General features: G+C 42.2%; 1 protein-coding gene across 1 annotated transcript in view; it reads left to right on the forward strand.

The window, feature by feature from the left end:
- LOC126252800 (leucine-rich repeat-containing protein 15-like) overlaps positions 1-19,374 on the forward strand; it is an 87,613-nt gene that overhangs the window by 54,315 nt on the left and 13,924 nt on the right. The window lies entirely within an intron of this gene.

A 19,374-nucleotide genomic window follows, 5' to 3' on the forward strand; every position in this document is an offset into this window, starting at 1 on the left:
TGATGACAGACACCCACTTCATTGGCATGAAGCTGTTGCTCAATGTTTTGGCAGCAGGACTGATACTTCAGCGTTGACAGGTCAATGCTAAACTGGGTTTTCTACTATATTGCAGTGCCTGTGTGATTCTATACTTTGCATCGTAATTCAGAATTACACAGGCACTGCAATATCGTACATATCCGCCGAGACCAGGCAAGCGACTTTCAAGCAAATGACTTACCGTTATGTGAATATACATAATGGACGTACGAGAACAGACTAGACGAGTGGTTGACGACATACGGAAGTTTGTGGCTGGCCGTGAGTCATGCACATATAACCAAGAGATGCCGGCACGGTACCTCCGCGTGTTCTGTCATACAGCCGTTTTTGCCTCTGTAATAAAAAACTGAGTGGAAGGATCAACAAACGAACTTGAACGGATGTCATGTGACGTCCGCAAAGACCAAACACAACGATCAACAACGAAAACACGCAAAAAAAAAGAAAAAAAGGTAAGGCGACCGCACGCGATAAACGGAAATCCGAGCTGGAGTCCCGGTCCGGTACAAAATTTTATTTTCCTCATTCCATTCTACGGCTAATGGTTGACCATATTTGGAAACACGAATGCATTAAATGCTAAACGCGATTGGACGCAACCAAAAGAGAAGTTCGCAATAAATAGCCTGTTTTGGCCGACATGTAGATCACTTAACCCTCTTCGTGCGGGAATTTGGCAAAGTAAAATTGTTATGTTAAAATGCGAGCTCTGCTAAAACCACGAATACATGTGATACTAAGCAGAAGGTCAGCTATTTTGTCCACTGTCCCGTATACACCACCTTCTCAGGCATCGTGGTTCAAGAGGATATAACATCAACAACCCCTGTAGCTCTGTAACCTCCGGGAGATGCTACACGTCATCTAATTGTCATCCTAGTGGTTGTCATCGACACGCCGGAAAAAAAGAAAGATCGAATATAAACGTGATGAACTGGTCGAAGAGGACCTGTACCATTACTTCTCTGGTCGCCTGACATTAGTACCTTAGGTTTATGACTATAGAGACATTTAAAACATTGCTGCAACGACACATATCTACAACGTACAACCAATACGGGAGTGAGCCTCCCATGCATGTATTGGATTCTGAGGGCTAAAGGTAGTGTTGGCACGAGTGATTAACAAGGGGCAGATGATGAATCACTAACTTTGAGCAATAACCTTAATGAGCACCTCTCTTGTATTGTCAACATATGGGAATTATGGTTAAAGACTCTCCCATACCCCAACAAGTATTTGTTTCTAAACACACAATGAAGCACCAAAATCGTTATGGCCACTGCCCAGCACGAGACAGGATACCGCCTGGTGGCGTTACCGGCACATTGCGTGCTAAAGAAAGTGTATAAATGGAGCAAAGGCCAATGGGCAATCATTTTATCAACGATAAGGGGGACATCTACATCTATATCTACATCCATACTCCGCAAGCCACCTGATGATGTGTGGCGGAGGTACCTTGAGTACGTCTATCGGTTCTCCCTTCTATTCTAGTCTCTTATTGTTCGTGGAAAGAAAGATTGTCGGTATGCCTCTGTGTGGGCTCTAGCCTCTCTGATTTTATCCTCATGGTCTCTTCGCGAGATATACGTAGGAGGGAGCAACATACTGCTTGACTCCTCGGTGAAGGTATGTTCTCGAAACTTCAACAAAAGCCCGTACCGAGCTACTGAGCGTCTCTGTTGCTGAGTCTTCCACTGGAGTTTATCTATCATATCCGTAACACTTTAGCGATTACTAAATGACCCTGTAACGAAGCACTCTCTGTTGGATCTTCTCTCTATCTATTCTATCAACCCTATCTGGTGCGGATCCCACACGGGTGAGCAGTATTCAAGCAGTGGGCTAACAAGCGTACTGTAACCTACAGATGGGGATATCCACTGATAAACGACTTTGACGAAGGGAAGGTTGTTATGGCGAGGCGACTAGGACAAAGCACCTCGGAAACGGCTAAACTAATAGGCCGCACCTCTGCCACTATCGAGAGCATTTTTCCAAAATGGCTGAAAATGGTGAAACCATGAGTAGGTTTGACGTCTACGCCTCATTACACAACTTGGAGGTCGAATGCTTGCTCGATCTGTATCTTGAGGTTACGAAAGTCGTGGGACAGCTCCTAATATCGTGTCAGATGTTCTTTCGCGCGACGTAGTGCTGCAAATCGACGTGGTGTGGACTCCATCGGTCTTTATACATCCCCTGCAGAAATGTTGAGCCATGCTGTCACTACAGCCGTCCATAATTGCCCTCTCCCCCCCCCCCCCCCCCCCTCTGAGCACTATGGGACTCAACTGCTGTGGTCATCAGTCTCCATAATTGCGAAAGTGTTGACTGTGCAGGATGCTGCCCCAAAACTAACTTCTCGATTATGTCCCACAAATGTTCGATGGGATCAAAGACAAGCGATCTGGGTGACCAAATCATTCACACCATTTGTCCAGAATGCTCTTTGAACAAATCGCGAACATGTGTGATCCGGTAACATGGCGCATTGTCATCCATAAAAACTCCATCGTTGTTTGGGAACAGGAAGTCCATGAATGGTTGCAAATGGTCTCCAAATAGCCGTCCGCAGCTCGTGGTCTCGCGGTCGCGTTCTCGCTTCCAGAGCACGGGATCCAGGGTTCGATTCCCAGCGGGGTCAGGGAGTTTCACCTGCCTCGAGGTGACTGAGTGTTTGTGTTTTCCTCATCATGTCATCATCATTCACGAAAGTGGCGAGATTGTACTGAGCAAAGGTTGGGAATTTGTACGGGCACTGTTAACTGCGCAATTGAGCACCACAGAAACCAAACATCATCCTCATTATCATCCAAGCAGCCGAACATAACCATTTCCAGCCAATGATAGGTTCAGCTGAGCCAAAGGAGCCAGTTCGTACCCTGTAAACACAGCCCACACCATTATGAGGTCCCACCAGCTTGCACAGTGCCTTGTTGACAACTTGGGTCCATGGCTTCGTGGGGTTTGCGACGTACTCGGACACTATCAGCAACTCTAACGAACTGAAATCGGAACTCACCTGTGCAGGCCACAAGTTTCGACTCGTCTAGGGTCCAAAGGATATGTCCACGAGGCCATAATAGGAGCTGCAGGCGATGTCATGCTGTTAGCAGAGGCACTGGCGTTCGCCATCTGCAGGCACAGCCCATTAAAGCCATATTTCACCGCACTGTCCTAACGGACACGTTCGTCGTACGTCCCATGTTAATTTGTGTTGTTATATCACGCAGTGGTGCTTGTCTTCCAGCACTGACAACTCTACGAAAACGTCGCTGCTCTCGGTCGTTAAGCGAAGACTGCTGGTCACTGCGTTGTCCTTGGTGGGAGCTAATGCCTGAAATTTTATGTTCTCGGCACAGTCTTGACACTCGGGGCCTCCAAATATTGAATTCATTAACGGTTTCCGAAACTGAATGTCTCATGCTTCAGCTCTAACTACCACTCCGCGTTCAGAGTCTGTTAATTCCCCCCGTGCAGCCATAATCACCTCCTTTCACTATCCCCGACCTCTTTTTGGTCTATTTTTGAGATCTGTTTGAATGAGGAACGAGGTACTGATGACCCCGTAGTTTGATCCCCTTAACCCCCCCCCCCCCCCAAGCCAACCAACAGTAATCACATAGGATACCTTTTCATATGAATCACCGGAGTACAAGCGACATTTCCGTTAATGCATCGCCCTTTTTTTATAGCTTGTGTACGTGATACGTACATATCGCTATGACATTATTTTTGACACCGCAGTGTGAAGTAAGATAGGACGGGATTTATTGCAGATATGGCGACAGAGAACAACAGTGGTTCCTGCAGAAGTGTTTTTGAACACACCATTCAGTGCACATCGTGGAATATGGAGCTCCGTAGCATACGATCTCTATTTTTTCCCATGTTGAACCAACGACTTTATTGGCCACGATTGTGATGGGCACGGATCTATGGAAATGCGACCCCTGGTCAGATGGATCAAGTTTCTTGCTAAACCAGATCAATAGCCGTGTCCAGATAATCCCGTCGGAAAGGTAATCGAAGCAAGCATAGGTTTGTGTGGACAGTATTGTGCAATGGAGGACGCTCTCATGGACTTCCATGTAACCTATCGTAGTAACCGAAAGCACCATAAAACGTTTGTACAACGCGAAATTTCCTTAGGACCACCTGCATTTCTTCATGTCTTCATGTCTGTTTCCTTCCGCGACGGCAATGTCATCTTCCAGCAGCATAACTGTTCATGTGACAAACCCAGGATGGTGCTGCAGTGCCTCGAGCAGCACGATAGCGAGCTCACGTTGCTGTTGTCCCCAGATTTGTTTGATGTGAACGCAATGAAACAAATTTGGGGTACTGCCGGTCGTTACTTCAGCACTACAAATTACCGGTCAGAAATTTACGGGAATTGTATGACCTGTGTGTAGATATATAGTATCTGATCAGAAGTATCCATATACCAATTACTGGGTATTAATACGTCCACTCTTTATTTGTAAGAGTTTGAACTCTGCTGGAGACACTTTCAATGAGGTATCTAAATGTCTAGACGAATGGTAGCCCATTCTTCTTCAAGAGCCGAAACCAGGAAAGGAAGTAATGCTGAACGCTGGGTCAGGAGCGAAGTTGACGTTCTAACTTATACCAAATGTAGTCCATTTATTTCAGGTCGGGACAATGGGTAGGTCAGTCAATTTGAGGAATGTTATTGTGAACGAACCATTATTTTTTATTTACCGAGATTGCAGTTTATAGTATCACCCGTTTCCAGGAAGCAATGTCAAATTCAAATATACACACACTCATAAATACAGCTGCTAGTCCAAATATCAAGTGAGTAAGAACGACGTCCAAGTACACGAATAGAATAAATCCAAAACCAGATGCACACCACGACATAACATACGAGTGCGCGCTGAAAACTAATGCCTCTGAATTTTTTATTAGAAAACTCTTACGGCTTTCTAGATGGAATAAATGTTGTTAACGTTTTACATCTTTCTTCTACATGCCTATATATTTATTCCTTAACATGTCACCCTGGCGGCGAACACAGTTCTCGCAACGAGAGACCAGTTCTTTGATACCGTCACTGTAGAACGTATGGCTTTGTTGACGGGTTACAACCTCATCTCTGCTTGCCCACCTTCATCACTTAGACAACGAAGACCTCGAAGGGGTTCTTCAGGTTTTGAGCACACATGAAAATCGGATGTGACCAAGTCGGGATTGTATGGATGGTGATCGATGACAGACAACCCAAGACGTCGGATTGTTGTTCATGTCGCAGCGCTCGTGTGTGGTATAGCATTGTCATGTCATGCTGAAGGATAGGATGCTCCACGTATGGATAAACTCTTTGATTTCGAAACTCGATATCAGCACGCTGTTTCTCACTCACCGACACAGCTGCATTACAAGTGCCAAATTCAAGCTACAATTCGGAACACTGTAGCTGCAGACAGCTGTAAAATACGTAGATGTGAAGAAAAAAGATGTAGAATCTTAATAACGTTTGTTTCATTTAGAAAGCATTCAGCGTTTTCACATAAAAGCTTCTAGGCATTACCTTCCATTACACCTTCATATTTTCCACTTTCGTACTGTCCAGTTTGATGTTTGGAGAAATGATGTGACAGACAAGCACTATGAAGACTGGTGTCGTGGTTTCCAAGACTGCGATCGCAATAAATAAAACAATATCTAGTTCTGACAGTCATATGTGGAAACTATCATGTTTAATTCTAAGTATTGTTGGGAAGAGCGAGCTGCGGGCCAGCTGGGGGTTTCTTTAACCATGAAACCTCTACTGTTGATATCACTTATAACAACGTTTTACAGGTATTGTATTTATTGTGTTTCTGATACTGCAAAGACAACAGAAAATACACAAGGAAAAAGTCCAAACGTCAAGCAGTTTTCTTTACTTATAACTGAGATTGGAGGTTAACAATGAGAGCTATTAAGTGCATCGTAGGATTTCCACGTGATTTCCGTACACACTAAACCGTTGGTGATACCCCTGCAATGCTCTCCACCACCAGAACGGAAGCCGTTGAGCGCAATATTTCAATTATGCACGCTATTAAACCCCATCACTGTATACCACGTTGGTGACAAGGCAGCTCTTCCAGAATTTGGTGCCGGCCGGGCGTGTCCACGTCAGTAATTCATAACGCTGTAACAAGACCTGTACTGCGCTGTGGCGTGCTGTGCTGTTCTCGCTACAGCGCCGGACCCTGGCACCGTACCTCAGCCAGATTTACGCGTCGCATTACTGCCTCGCAGGCAGCGCATAACGCTGACAGATGGGCGCGCGGCGCGGGTTAGCGATTCGTAATCGTCAGCCGAAGCACCTCGTGCTTCCCGGGGTTTGACAGCGCTGTTCCCGTAGCTTGATAACGCTGCTTTATACACCGAGACACGCTGAATGATACCCTCTACTGGATACAAAGGTCCCCCACGAACATACGCTCTGACCCTGTTTTCAAATTTTACTTCGTGTCATTTCATGTTGCGTTCTGAATCCCATAGCCTGTCACTGTAACCGTAGACGTGTGGCTTTCCCATCATACTTCATTTAGTCTTATTTCAGGCATCCCACCGTTCTCTTGAAATATTTAACGTAGCATATCTCCGTCTTTTGAAATGAATTAAATACACTGAATTGAAATGAATCGCTCGATGGATGGACATGAAATCAGTGGACATGGAATGATGTAAAATGATATCAATACAAACCGTTCATGTGTTGTGAACCTGCAACGTAATGAATATGTAATGAATGAAAATCTCTTCCAGGGAGTCACTCTAATACTAGATTCCTTGGTCTTTCCCCCAGTAATTTTCAAAAGTCTACACAAAAGGTTTTGTGTCTAAGAGCATGGTTTATCACTTTTTTATTTCCTTCACTATTTCCTTAACCTTTTAGTGGTTGATGGAACACGCGTGTCTCACTAAAGTAATACAAAGTTTTGAAACTTGGGGCGTCTGTATCTCATATGAGTTTAGTGCTAGCATGTAGCGACATGATTTCGGAACTTGGGGTGGATACATAGAAGGTTATGAGCGATCAGATGGAGCAGTGTGTGTTTATAGTTTGTCGTTGTCACGAAAATCAGATCAAATCACCGTCTTCTCCGTTTTAAGAATGTCTGAAGCAACTAATTGCGCTTCCTTATACATCTTAGACGTTGTAATTCTTCAGGCTTTCCCGGCTATCTAATGACATCTTGGGTTGTCGGGTGTTCTGCCGGATATCAGCTTCGTACTTGCACGACAAGCAAAGATGTCATCTTAGACGTTGTTTTGAAACATTACGACGCACCTCTATAATTCTATTGTTCTGTACATGATTTATATGTAGTGGGTCATATATTCTCCACAAAACTTCACAGAATGTAGAAAACATTGGTGTGTGATATGTCAAAGTCGTCCTCAAATGTTATGTTGAAAACTTGTGTGTGATATTTCATGTTTTTTACTGTCAGAAGAATAAATAAGTTTTGGTACTGATTTGTTATACTTTCTTCCATAATCGCCTGTCTGATAAAATCAAACTGAAATTAAATATTTAACTCTGAAAGTCCTAGGTGAACATGTAAACGTGGATATAGTACGGTTTAGGGTCACATGTGTCCCACTTCGCCGGTTCTCAAAATCGGCCAGCTTTAAAGTTTTTTGATAGTGAAAGTGTATTATTTATCACAAAGGAAGACAGATTTAATCTTTTATTTTTGAAATATATGTTAAATAAATTTTAACCACGAAAGGGCTAAGATGTCACCTTTCACCTCTCCATTTCTGCTGTGGACTGTAGCAAGACGATCATAGTAGTTATTAACTATTATAATTTATTACCTCCACCTTTCCTAACTCGACATAAGAATTCAGACAGCAAGCAACTTCAATCCATGTTCTCTGCAGTGTAACAAAATTCTTGATTAATTAATAATATTAATATCGATTTGTATATTTGCTGGTTCCGTTTTGTACAAAGTGAGGCTGGAAGGATAATAGGGTATGTCGAGCAGCGATGGCGACAGTGATAATTTTCTAATGTATCTGACGTCAGTAGTATTTATTAAATCGGCATTGAGCGGCACAGAATTTCTGCATTAGGTTCGAAAATCATAAATCAAATTTTCCTCTCCTAAAGCTGTATCCTAATTCTTAAATAATTTACTAACCTTTTCTCGTACGACGGAGAAACACCTCTTCAGGCAGCAGAGTATAATAAAAGTTATGATGTGTTATTGCAATAAAATTAATTTCCGTGCGCTCCACAAAATTCAATAAATGGACATCCAGAGCAAATACTTCATTAGCTATAGCTATACAGCTGCAGTAAACATTTACTGGTGCCATAAACTTTGTACATTTGAATGCACTAGCCCATCAGATAAAATTAAGTCTCCTCGGAATTATTCTAGTAACACAAATTTAAGAGTTCCAATAAGAGTCGCACGAAAAAAAAAATATATATCTGCGACAATCTGTGATCGTTGCTTTGAGAGAGGAAGGCTATTGGTCCGTCACGGCCTGTGACTAGATATTCGACGGCGCGGCCGTTACACGAAAGAGAAAAATACAATTTCTGTAGTCATATAAGATACACACAGATAATTATAAACTCAATAAAAATTTCTATAAATGGTATCGAATATGCATTAGTTCGTCTGTTGGGAAAAATGAGTGCCCAGACTTCTGTTTCTCCCGAATGGAATTCGCCTTTTTGCGTATTGTCCATCTTCCATTTCGAAATACGACTTCCCTACAAAAAAGCAAGAAATGGAAGCTGAGGGCTTACGTCCCGTCCACGATAAGGTCGTTACAGGCGGAGTGCAAGCTCTGAATGGGCAAGTAGATCGACCGCGTCATTTCAAACAGACCAACCCGATATTCTTCTTGAACGATTAAGGGAAACTACGGGAAACTAAAGCTATATGGCGGGATGAGGGTTTGAACCGCCGTCCTCCAAAAAACGATTCCAGTTTCTTATCACTGAGCGACCTCTCTCCATTCAAGTATTTTCCAGACGCATCCCTCGACGAAAACCCTCGTTTTCTTCATGTTAAAGTGGTTATTTGTTAACAAAAACCTTTTGCTATTTTCTTTGAATTTATGAACTGTATCGGCTATCTTGAGAAATTATGCTTCAAAGCAACAGAACTCTGTCACCTGCTCGACTTCTTTAATTATCTAGTTGTACAATTCTAGTGGTTCTCTGGTAGCTCTCGCTTACTACTCCTAGGAATGTGTAACTGGATGTTTTTGTTATTTAGTGGTTAATTTCAGAGTGGCATGTTGCCTGGATACCAAACCAGTCTGCACATTTAACTAACATTAAAACGTAAAGGTGAAAAGAGCAACGCGAGATATAGAGTTCCTAACGAAAGAGGTACATGGTCGGTAATAACACAAGTCAAAGTCTCAAATAAACCTGCGGATTAGTGTGTTGTACAGATTTTTCTTTTCGAGTTGTCATAGTGCGTGTATTTCGTTACCACGTATACACTGAAACACGCTGAAGTAAAACAATTCTTTGATGGACGGCTTATCGCAAACAAAAATTCAAAATAGGAAGGTTTAATTCCTACGTAGCGGTAATGCTCTCGGGGATTATTGATGTCAAGGTCGGCCGAAAGATCCAACAACTGACAGAAACATCAAAAAAGTGCTCTGTATGAATATTAAGCACGATACGCCACAGTCAAATCATACAAATCTCTACAGCAAATTTCACACGAAGAATGTATTATGAGAAACAGTATTACATCACCTCGCGTAGAAGGGTGCTTCGGATGCCGAAAAAAGTCAAGTATGTACTTTTTGTTTACGTGTAATATAATGTAATCACGTAAGAGGTTGAAATAAAATTTTCCTAAGTACTGATGTTAATTACAGTACAATCTAAAACATTGCTTTTACTACTTTCTATGAAATACTTTTCGATGTGTAGAGGGAACTGCCAAACAAAATTTTCCATAATTTAGCTTTATATTCCATGTAGAATTCTTTTAACATATGCTGTAGAGTTATTCAAGACACATAATTCCCGTGTATCCGATTCCGTTGTCCAACGATGTTAAGTCCTTGATCTCTATAGTGGTTGTTTTCGGTCGCAGTGTTATATTCATGCTGTCCATGAGGTTTTAAGACATGAGATACTTGCTGTTCAAGGTTTTTGCAGTGATCTCTGCTTGCCGTTCTCTGAAGATCATCTATTATAATTCTCAAAGTACACACTTCTATATTATGAATATGCTGTCCCTGCAAGTGGAAATTTCCAAAAAGTGTTCCGGCAACTTATTAGTAAATGGAAAGACACGTTAAAAATCAATTTCTTCATTTTTAAATACTTAGGGTAGTAATCGCGCTTACGCCAAACTTATATGAACTAGAGCATTTCACTAATTGTAGGCAGATGATTCTCCAAACGAGGTTGTGATCTATCTACAACAGCAAAACTTTAAGACTCTTTATTTGTCGTGTTTCACTGCTTAGGCTTATTATTTCCACACTTCATTGAGTTCTGTGAGACGTATTGAACTGTATGTACTGAGTCGTGTATAGTTTAATTATATTCCATTTGTCTAAAATTATCTGTTGGGCTTTCAAACACGGCGTTATCTGTCTTGGGACTCTTTGGTATTCCCACATTTGTATGATTTGCAAAACTGACAAAATATACATCTTTTGAGAATGTAAATGGGATATTACTTATGTACAACAAAAGAAACAGAGGATCAAATTTATAACCTACGGTATAACAAGCTCTTTCAATTCTATGAAAGGTGTCAGTTTCCTCGTCACTTTCATTTAATCCATTAAATTTTGTTTATAACACAACGCGATAATTATTTTTGTTATACTTTAGGCGAGTCTGGTGTAGTCACTTTAGATTAATCGATGAAACTCGGCAGTTTCCTCTTTGCTTGGCAACCGATGCAGTTTTGCGTCTTTAGCGATTGAGTTTGCTTTCGACCGAAGGCAGCCGTTCGTGGGTTGCAGGCCGTGTGGCCATGCTGTTTTGGAGAGAGTATTCGTCACTAGGACTTCGCATTCGAGTCAGTGTTCTGTTCCTGTTGATGGTGCCGCATTCGGAGAGAAGACTACATTGTCTTATTCTACAATTAATAAAAAAATTCTGGTGAGATCATTCCAGTTTATTTGCTGTGGTGTATCTCGGTTACTGTGGCGATGCTAGATAGGCACTGCTAAGTTGCGATCACTCCGTAACTAGTGGAATTAAAGCTATTTATAACGTCATGCAATAATTTTCACTTCGTCGTACTACGAGTATAAATCCCAAGGTATTGCTCGCTCCTCAAGTATAAAACAGAGTTTACTTTTTCAGAAACTGAGAGATGGGAAAACGATGTATCTTTTGCCGGTTTCAAATCTAAATTTTGTACTTGTAGATAGAGGGTGACATCTATTGAACTATATGAAATAAAATTGTAACTCCTGAACGGTTTGCGTTAGGACGTTCAGATCGCACGGTTAGCTGCGGGCCATGATGGGAGTTAGCATGCGTCGAAGCCCACTTTCATTTGGATGGGTTCGTCAATAAGCAAAATTAGTGCATTCTGGGGACTGAGATACGCATTTCGCGATCGAAAAGTCTGTTCACCCTCTACGGGTGACTGTGTTGTGCAGTGTCCAGTCACGGAATAATCGGTGCGACATTCCTTGATGGCACGGTGACTACCGAACGGTACGTGGAGGTTTTGGAAGATGATTCCGTCCCCAGTTGTCCAAAGTCACCCTGATTTCGACAAGATGTGGTTCATGCTAAACGGAGCTCAACCCCATCGAAGCAGGTGTGTGTTTGATGACCTGGAGGAGCACTTTGGGGACCGCATTCTAGCTCTGGGGTACCCAGAGGCCACTGGCATGGGTCTCGATTGGCCGCCATATTCTCCAGATCTGAACACATGCTACTCATTTTTGTGGGGCTATATTACAGACAAGTGTTCAGCAATAACCCCAAAATCATTGCTCAGCTGTAAACATTCAGGAGGACATCGACAGCATTGATGTTCCGACACTTCAGCGGGTCATACAGAATTTCGCTATTCGTCTGCGACACATAATCGCCAATGATGGGGGGCATATCGAAAATGCCAGAACGTATATCCGAATATCTGCAGTGACGTTTAAATGTTGAATAAATTACATGCAAGCCGTGCGTTTTAACTAATTTACGTTTTCTTTTCATATAGTTCAATAACTGTCGCCGTGGATTCGGATCCTTGCGGGGCTGCAAAGTTATTTTCTTGTATTCATTTACAATATAATTGCTTATAACTCTACTTACTTCGGATTTTTTTCGAAAAATTTTGCATCATTCTTTGTGTTAAGTCTCTAGAGTGTACCGCGTTGAATGGGTCATCTTGTTGATACCTCTGGCATCGCTTTATGATGCACAGTTACTCACGGTGTATCTTAAATCAAACATTAAACTCCGATCTCATATGACACATATAATTAGCATGCTATTATTTTCCAGGTGCCGATAAGCCTAAGTCGACGGGATCTTTTACGTTGATTGCTATTTGTCACGCATCGTACAATGCAATCTCATTCACTATTACAATGCTACGTAAGAATAATAGTCAGATTTAGAGGCCTACTCAGATGCTTGAATTGCTTTTGCATGTTTACAAAACTGAAGAGACGTCCTTACTGCAGTGCTGGAGGCTATAAACAGAAAGCTAACACATGCTCAGTTCGGTTCATTACCTTTATGAATCAGTACTCACTGCACAATATGCAAGTATTAGCTATTTAAGCCCATTTCTTTTCCGTTGTGGTAAATTTATGAAAGTGCGTGTGTATATGTGTTGCTATTTCTGCTCAATTTCACGAGTTACATAACGTTTCAAAATTGTTTCCACGGCAAGAGAGTTGTAGATTTACATAGTTTGAAGGTATCAGTGCTTTATTATATCTACTTATGAGACCTGTCTTTACTTTTTGTTTTACATACTCGGTTTTAACTGCATATTGTTATGTGTTCGACATGGGTCCAATACACTCAGTTTCCTATGACGCAGATAAGAAAAATCATGTTATGATATACAGTTTCATAATTTTTTATATTTTCTTGAGGATATCGTGGTTTTCAGAGTCAAAAGCGTTAGACAAGCCAGAAAACATTCCCTGTGATAATAATTTCTGATAAGGTAAATATATACCGTCGAGTCGTATTAAGTGACATCAACGTGCAATAAAGACTCAGAGACGGCAGATGGCAGCACTAACAGTGGAGGGTATGAAAAACGGATCTGGGGCGCGGAAAACAGTGCAGCCATTGACGTGATGCGGAACGGAGTCATTTATCTGACGTCCAGAACGTTATGATAATTGGCTTCGGGACCAAAAGTGGAAGAATTTCCAAAATGGCTAACTTCTCAAGCTCTTCGTGTGCCGCCGTAGTTGACGTATACCGTACATGGCAAACTGATGATTTCCAAATACGACGCTGAGGTGGTGCACCATGGTCCATAAATGACAAGGGTAAACGACGGGTGCGTTGATGTGTACGGGCGGACAGACGCGCAGCTGTTGAGCGACTGACCACGCAGATGAACAAAGGGGCTACCAGCAGTCTCTCATCAACGTTACTGCGTATGTGCCTCCACAGCAAGCGCATGATTCATGTGCTACGGTCGCAGGTTCGAATCCTACCTCGGGCATGGATGTGTGTGATGTCCTTAGGTTAGTTAGGTTTAAGTAGTTCTAAGTTCTCGAGGACTGAGGACTTCAGATGTTAAGTCCCATAGTGCTCGGAGCCATTTGAACCATTTGTACCTGATTCTTGCGACCATGCTGACAGCTGGTCACTGGTGACTACTCTGGAGCCGGCACGCCAGTACAGCAACGGCGTCCACTGAGTGGTGAGAGGTGGCTCTTTCAGATAAATCACGTTCCATGCTCTATTGGACTGAGAGCCATTAGTGGGTACGGACGTGTAATAATCTGCGAAAGAGTCCAGGACGGAGGAGGGAGTGTTATGGGCTTGGAAATGTTGTCGTGGCCTTCCTGAGTGATCTCGTCACTCTGGAAGGCACAATGGATCAACACAAGTATGTATCTATCCTTGAGAACCATGTCCTCCCGTGCATGCAGTATGCAGTTTGCTTTCCCTTGGCACGATGGAATCTGCCCGTAGGAAAATGCAACACCATGCAGCAGGCAGAAAAGCAGCAGGCTGATATTACTTCATCTTCGGAATCAAATCAAAGTCAGATGGACTTGGGGGAGTACGGTGGATGGTACAGTACTGCCTAGTCCCATCGACCGAACAGAGTAACCATAGCTTACGCTGTGTGCGCCCTCGCATTGTCGTGCAAAATGATGGATGGGTTGCGCAGAAGGTCTCGCCACTTCTTTCGCAAAGCTGGTCGCAGCTGATGCTCCAAAAACGAACAGTACTACTGTGCACTGACGGTCTGCCGTGGAGGAACGCAATGCGTTAGGATAACGCCATCACAGTCGTACGCGAGAATCACCGTATCTTTATACCGCTCCATTCGAACCATCAGCAGAACAGGCTCTGCTAACGGTATACTACGCCTTCCACATCGCTGGCAAAGTGTTCTGCACAACGTGGGTGACTACTTTGAAGGACAGTAAGAGGTGCAAACATGTAACTCTTTTGTATCGGTTGTGAATAAATAGTTGCCACAATTTAAGTTCCAATCGCCGTACAATAACGCTCGCTAGCAATCATAATGAAATAAGTGTAACTGACTGAATTTAAAGTTCACAACAACCTGGCAAGAAGACGCCTACAAATACAGCCAGGCATTAAAACAACCTGGCAACATGACACCTACATATACAGGCAGGCATTAAAACAATAACCTTTAGGCGAGAAAGAGAAAGGCTGATATAACTCAACTCAATCTGTTGATTGCCGACATAAGCAAACTTGTGCACCACTGTGCGGCGCAGCCCCAGACACCGGCCGATACCGCAAACACCGCGCTGTCAGACCCGCTCGCGGCAAACACGCTACAATCACGCAAGAGCACAAAGGATGCATAAGCCTTACCTCTGTAATTGATGGTATTTAGCGTAACCTTTTAGCCACCAAGAAATTATCAAAGTCTTAAGCATGCACAATAGGATCTAAAACAATTCAAATACGTATTAACAATGACTTCTAAAATCACAAAATTTCATTTTAATAAGAACACATATGTTGTGTTGGCAGAAGAGCCAACACCGTGTTACTAGAGGAGGCCGAAATGCACGCGTTTTAGCTCACGCAGGCTGGCGTGAGGAGGGAAGAACTATACTGACGTGAGGTCTGGAACATGACAAGGAATTAGAATTCAGGAAGCGGACGTAATTAGTTTGATATTTAACATTAATCCATTAATGATGAACGTCGCTCTTGACGGTACATGATTCACAATATTATCTGTTCAGAATACATTCTAGTAACTGAATATGGCGCCTTGCTAGGTCGTAGCAAATGACGTAGCTGAAGGCTATGCTAAACTATCGTCTCTGCAAATGAGAGCGTATGTAGGCAGTGAACCATCGCTGGCAAAGTCGGCTGTACAACTGGGGCGAGTGCTAGGGAGTCTCTGTAGACTAGACCTGCCGTGTGGCAGCGCTCGGTCTGCAATCACTGATAGTGGCGGCACGCGGGTCCGAGGTATACTAACGGACCGCGGCCTTTTTAAAGGCTACCACCAAGCAAGTGTGGTGTCTGGCGGTGACACCACACAAGAAGTGCTGTACAGTCGAAACAGAATTTCAGTCAGCGAATGGACGGCCAAATCCGCAATTACGGCAATCCAATACAATCGGAGATAACTCCCAACACCAATAAAGGCGACGATTCCTCCAAGTCACACGCTGGCTCTCTCGGCGAGCAGGGCTTGTCTATCAAAGCGCTAACCGTCGCCAGGCAGCGTCGTACTCCGGGACTCGGCTCTTAGTAATTCCCTGCGGGCGCGCAGGGCTTGTTTTTCACGTCGTCACGACAACGATAAGTCCAGAGACACTACACTGCAACCACATCACCTGTCGAGATGCCGGTAAATCAGATAAATAAACCAGCCGAATATTCGACTCGAGCCGGCACAGTTCATTTATATCTTATGAAGTCTCTTGCATATGATCTTATCGAACTTTTTTAATGATGACAGTAATGAGACGGAGCTGTAATTCTTTACTAATATCTTCTCTCCTTATTAATGAAAAGGCTTGACCACAGCATGTTATTGTCTGACTGGGCAAAATATCAGTTCGAAAAGAGTTCTAACTTAACTAACTTAAAACATTTCGAAAGCTAATAGCAACTGATTATTTTACTAATGATTTCATCGTAAACACATGAAAATTTATTTCTAAGGGAGGTGACAACATTCAACCTTTGTTTTGAAGACTAGAGCATAGATGAATAGTATTAAGCTTGTTTGGAATGGTTTCTTTGCAAACTACAAGGTATTTATTAAGCAAATGTGTAGATCAAATTTCTGGATGAATTTATTTTTTGTGGAAAATATGTACAGTATGATACTCTGATGACTATTAAGAATTTTCCTCTAAGTTTGTGGTGTCTTTCAGAAATACACTCTATTCCGTTCGATATTGCATGCCAGAAGTCTTTAATTTGATAGCCTCCCTGCTCTTGTTTTCTAGCTCATTCTATCACTTCTATGCTCTTTCTTAAGAGGAAGGTGTGGCTGAATCTGGATATGACCTCTGATTCAGAAATGTTGTTGTCGAGTTAATTCTGAAGCCTGCTTTGACGCAGCTGTCCATGCTAGTCTATCCTGGGACGCCACTGCGTCTTTGCGTAATTCTTGCAGCCTATTTACATTTGGACGCGTTTAATATCACAGTACAGTTTATTTATGTCAGTCATCACAAAATTGTGTAACAGTTATACCAGTTTTGTCGGTTTGGTCATTAAAGATTTGTTGATGAATATGTATGTGTCATATAAATCCATCCCTACTTTCAGTCAAGCTGGACCATAATTTTGTTTACTCCCATTTCGATTCAGTACCACCCCATTAGTTGATCGGTATACCCGCTAATCTTCAGCATTCTACTGTGGCACCAGTTTTCAAAACTTCTGTTCTCTTCCTGTCTGAACTGTTTAATATCCATGTTTTAGTTCTGTACATCGCGACGTTCCAGACGTTTACCATTAGAAAAGGCTTCCTAACACCTAAACTCGTAAACGATCATAACAAATTCCTCTTTGTTTGAAAGACTTTTCTTACTATTTCCAGTTATTTTTACATCCTCTCTACTTCGTCCAACGTATTTTGCTGACCAAATAAAAACTAGTCTACTACTTTCAGCCTCTCTCTCTCTAATCCAGTTTCCTCAGCCTCAACTTATTCAGTTCGACTGCAGTCCATTACTCTTTCTTCACTTTTATTGATATTCATCTGTTAGCCTCTTTCAAGATACTAACCATTTTGTTCAACTTCTCTCGCCGCGCGGGATTAGCCGAGCGCTCTAAGGCGCTGCAGTCACGGACTCTGCGGCTGGTCCCGGCGGAGGTTCGAGTCCTCCCTCGGGCATGGATGTGTGTGTTTGTCCTTAGGATAATTTAGGTTAAGTAGTGTGTAAGCTTAGGGACTGATGACCTTACCATTTAAGTCCCATAAGATTTCACACACATTAGAACATTATCAACTTTTCTTCCATGTCCTTTGTTGTTTGTTGCAATCTGCAATGTCATCGGCACACCTTAATCTTACATTTCTTCTCCAAGGATTTTAATTCCATTTACGGAGTTGTCCTTGGATTCCTTTATTGCTTGCTCAGTGTACAGTCTTAATAGCAAGGGGGCAGGTTACAACCTAGTCTGAGTCCATACTCAGCTATTGCTCCCTTCCATGCTCTTAGACTCTAACAACAGCAGACAGAATTCTATACATGTTGCAAAAACTCTTTTCGCCCCCTGCACTGCATCACTGCCACTTTCAAAAAGTGTACTCCAGTCAACAATGTCAAAAGCTTTTTCTAAATCTATAAGTGCTATAAACGTATTTTTCCCTTTATTCAGTCTAAGCTACAAGAGCTCATTAGATTTCTCCGGAAATCAAACTGATCTTCTCCCAAGCCGACTTGTATCCGTTATACCACTCCACTGTAAATAATTCGCATGAATATTTTGCATACCAGACTTACGAAACTCACTTTTCGATAATATTCATAACTGTCAGATTCTGCCTTCTTTGGAAATGGAATTACCACTTATTCTTGAAATCTGAGGGTATTTCCCTGTCTCATATGTCTTGCATACCAAGCGGAATAGTCTTGTCATTGTATGTTCTCCCAAAGATCTCCACAACAACAAGTGAATTTAGTCTAATCGAGGTGCCTTGATTCGACTTAGGTGTTTCGTGCTTTCTCAGTTTATTCTGACAGTATCTTCTTCGTGTACTTCCACTCTCGCTTAAGAAAGCTGCGACAGTGAGAACTATCACAGAATGAAACAAAAAGACTCCGAACTTTCGATCAACGTTTTCGCGAAGTGTTCTTTGGTTATCAGGCCGATGTTAGAATTGGGAATCCCCCTATAAATATTCCGAAATGGTGTTCCCTCAGACCCTAAGTCTTCGGAGATATTTTGCTGTTTTTTTCTTAGGCTCACTTGTTCTGTGAAAAGGAAAGCGAATCATGTGGCACTATACCAGCCTGAGAACCCACTCCCGACATGTCCACAAAGTAATGATATGTCCTCTCTTATTATAGATGACTAAGATATTTCTGTTTGCTTACGACACTAGCTTGGTAGTAAAGGATGTTCTGTCAAACGTTGGCACTGTTTCAAATAGTGCAGTTCAAGACACGTTCATGGCTTGTAGAAAATAAACTAAATCTAAATCACAGAAAGACTCAGTTTTTACAGTTTCTAACACACAATTCAACAAAACGTGACATTTTTAATTTCACAAAATGGGCATATGGTTAGTGAAACAGAACAGTTCAAATTTTAAGGTATTTAGATAGTGAACTGTTGTAGAAAGCTCATGTTCAGGATCTTGTTCAAACACTTAGTGCCGACATTTCTAACTGTTAGAACGATATCTGAAGTAATATATAGTTCGACACGAAAATTAGTATACTCCGCTTATGACGTATGATATGATATTTTAGAATAATACTTCCCATTCTCAAAGGACATTTTTGGCTCAGAAACGGTCGGTTCTGGCAGTAAGGGGTGTAAGTTCACGAACCTCTTGTCGACCACTGTCATTAGTCTGAATATTCTGACATTGATCTCTCAGTGTATATTTTCTTTACCATCGTTTCTTGTTAATAATATCTGTTTATTCCCATAAC

This window comes from Schistocerca nitens, chromosome 4 (genome assembly GCF_023898315.1).
Source record: "Schistocerca nitens isolate TAMUIC-IGC-003100 chromosome 4, iqSchNite1.1, whole genome shotgun sequence".
Lineage (NCBI taxonomy): Eukaryota > Metazoa > Arthropoda > Insecta > Orthoptera > Acrididae > Schistocerca > Schistocerca nitens.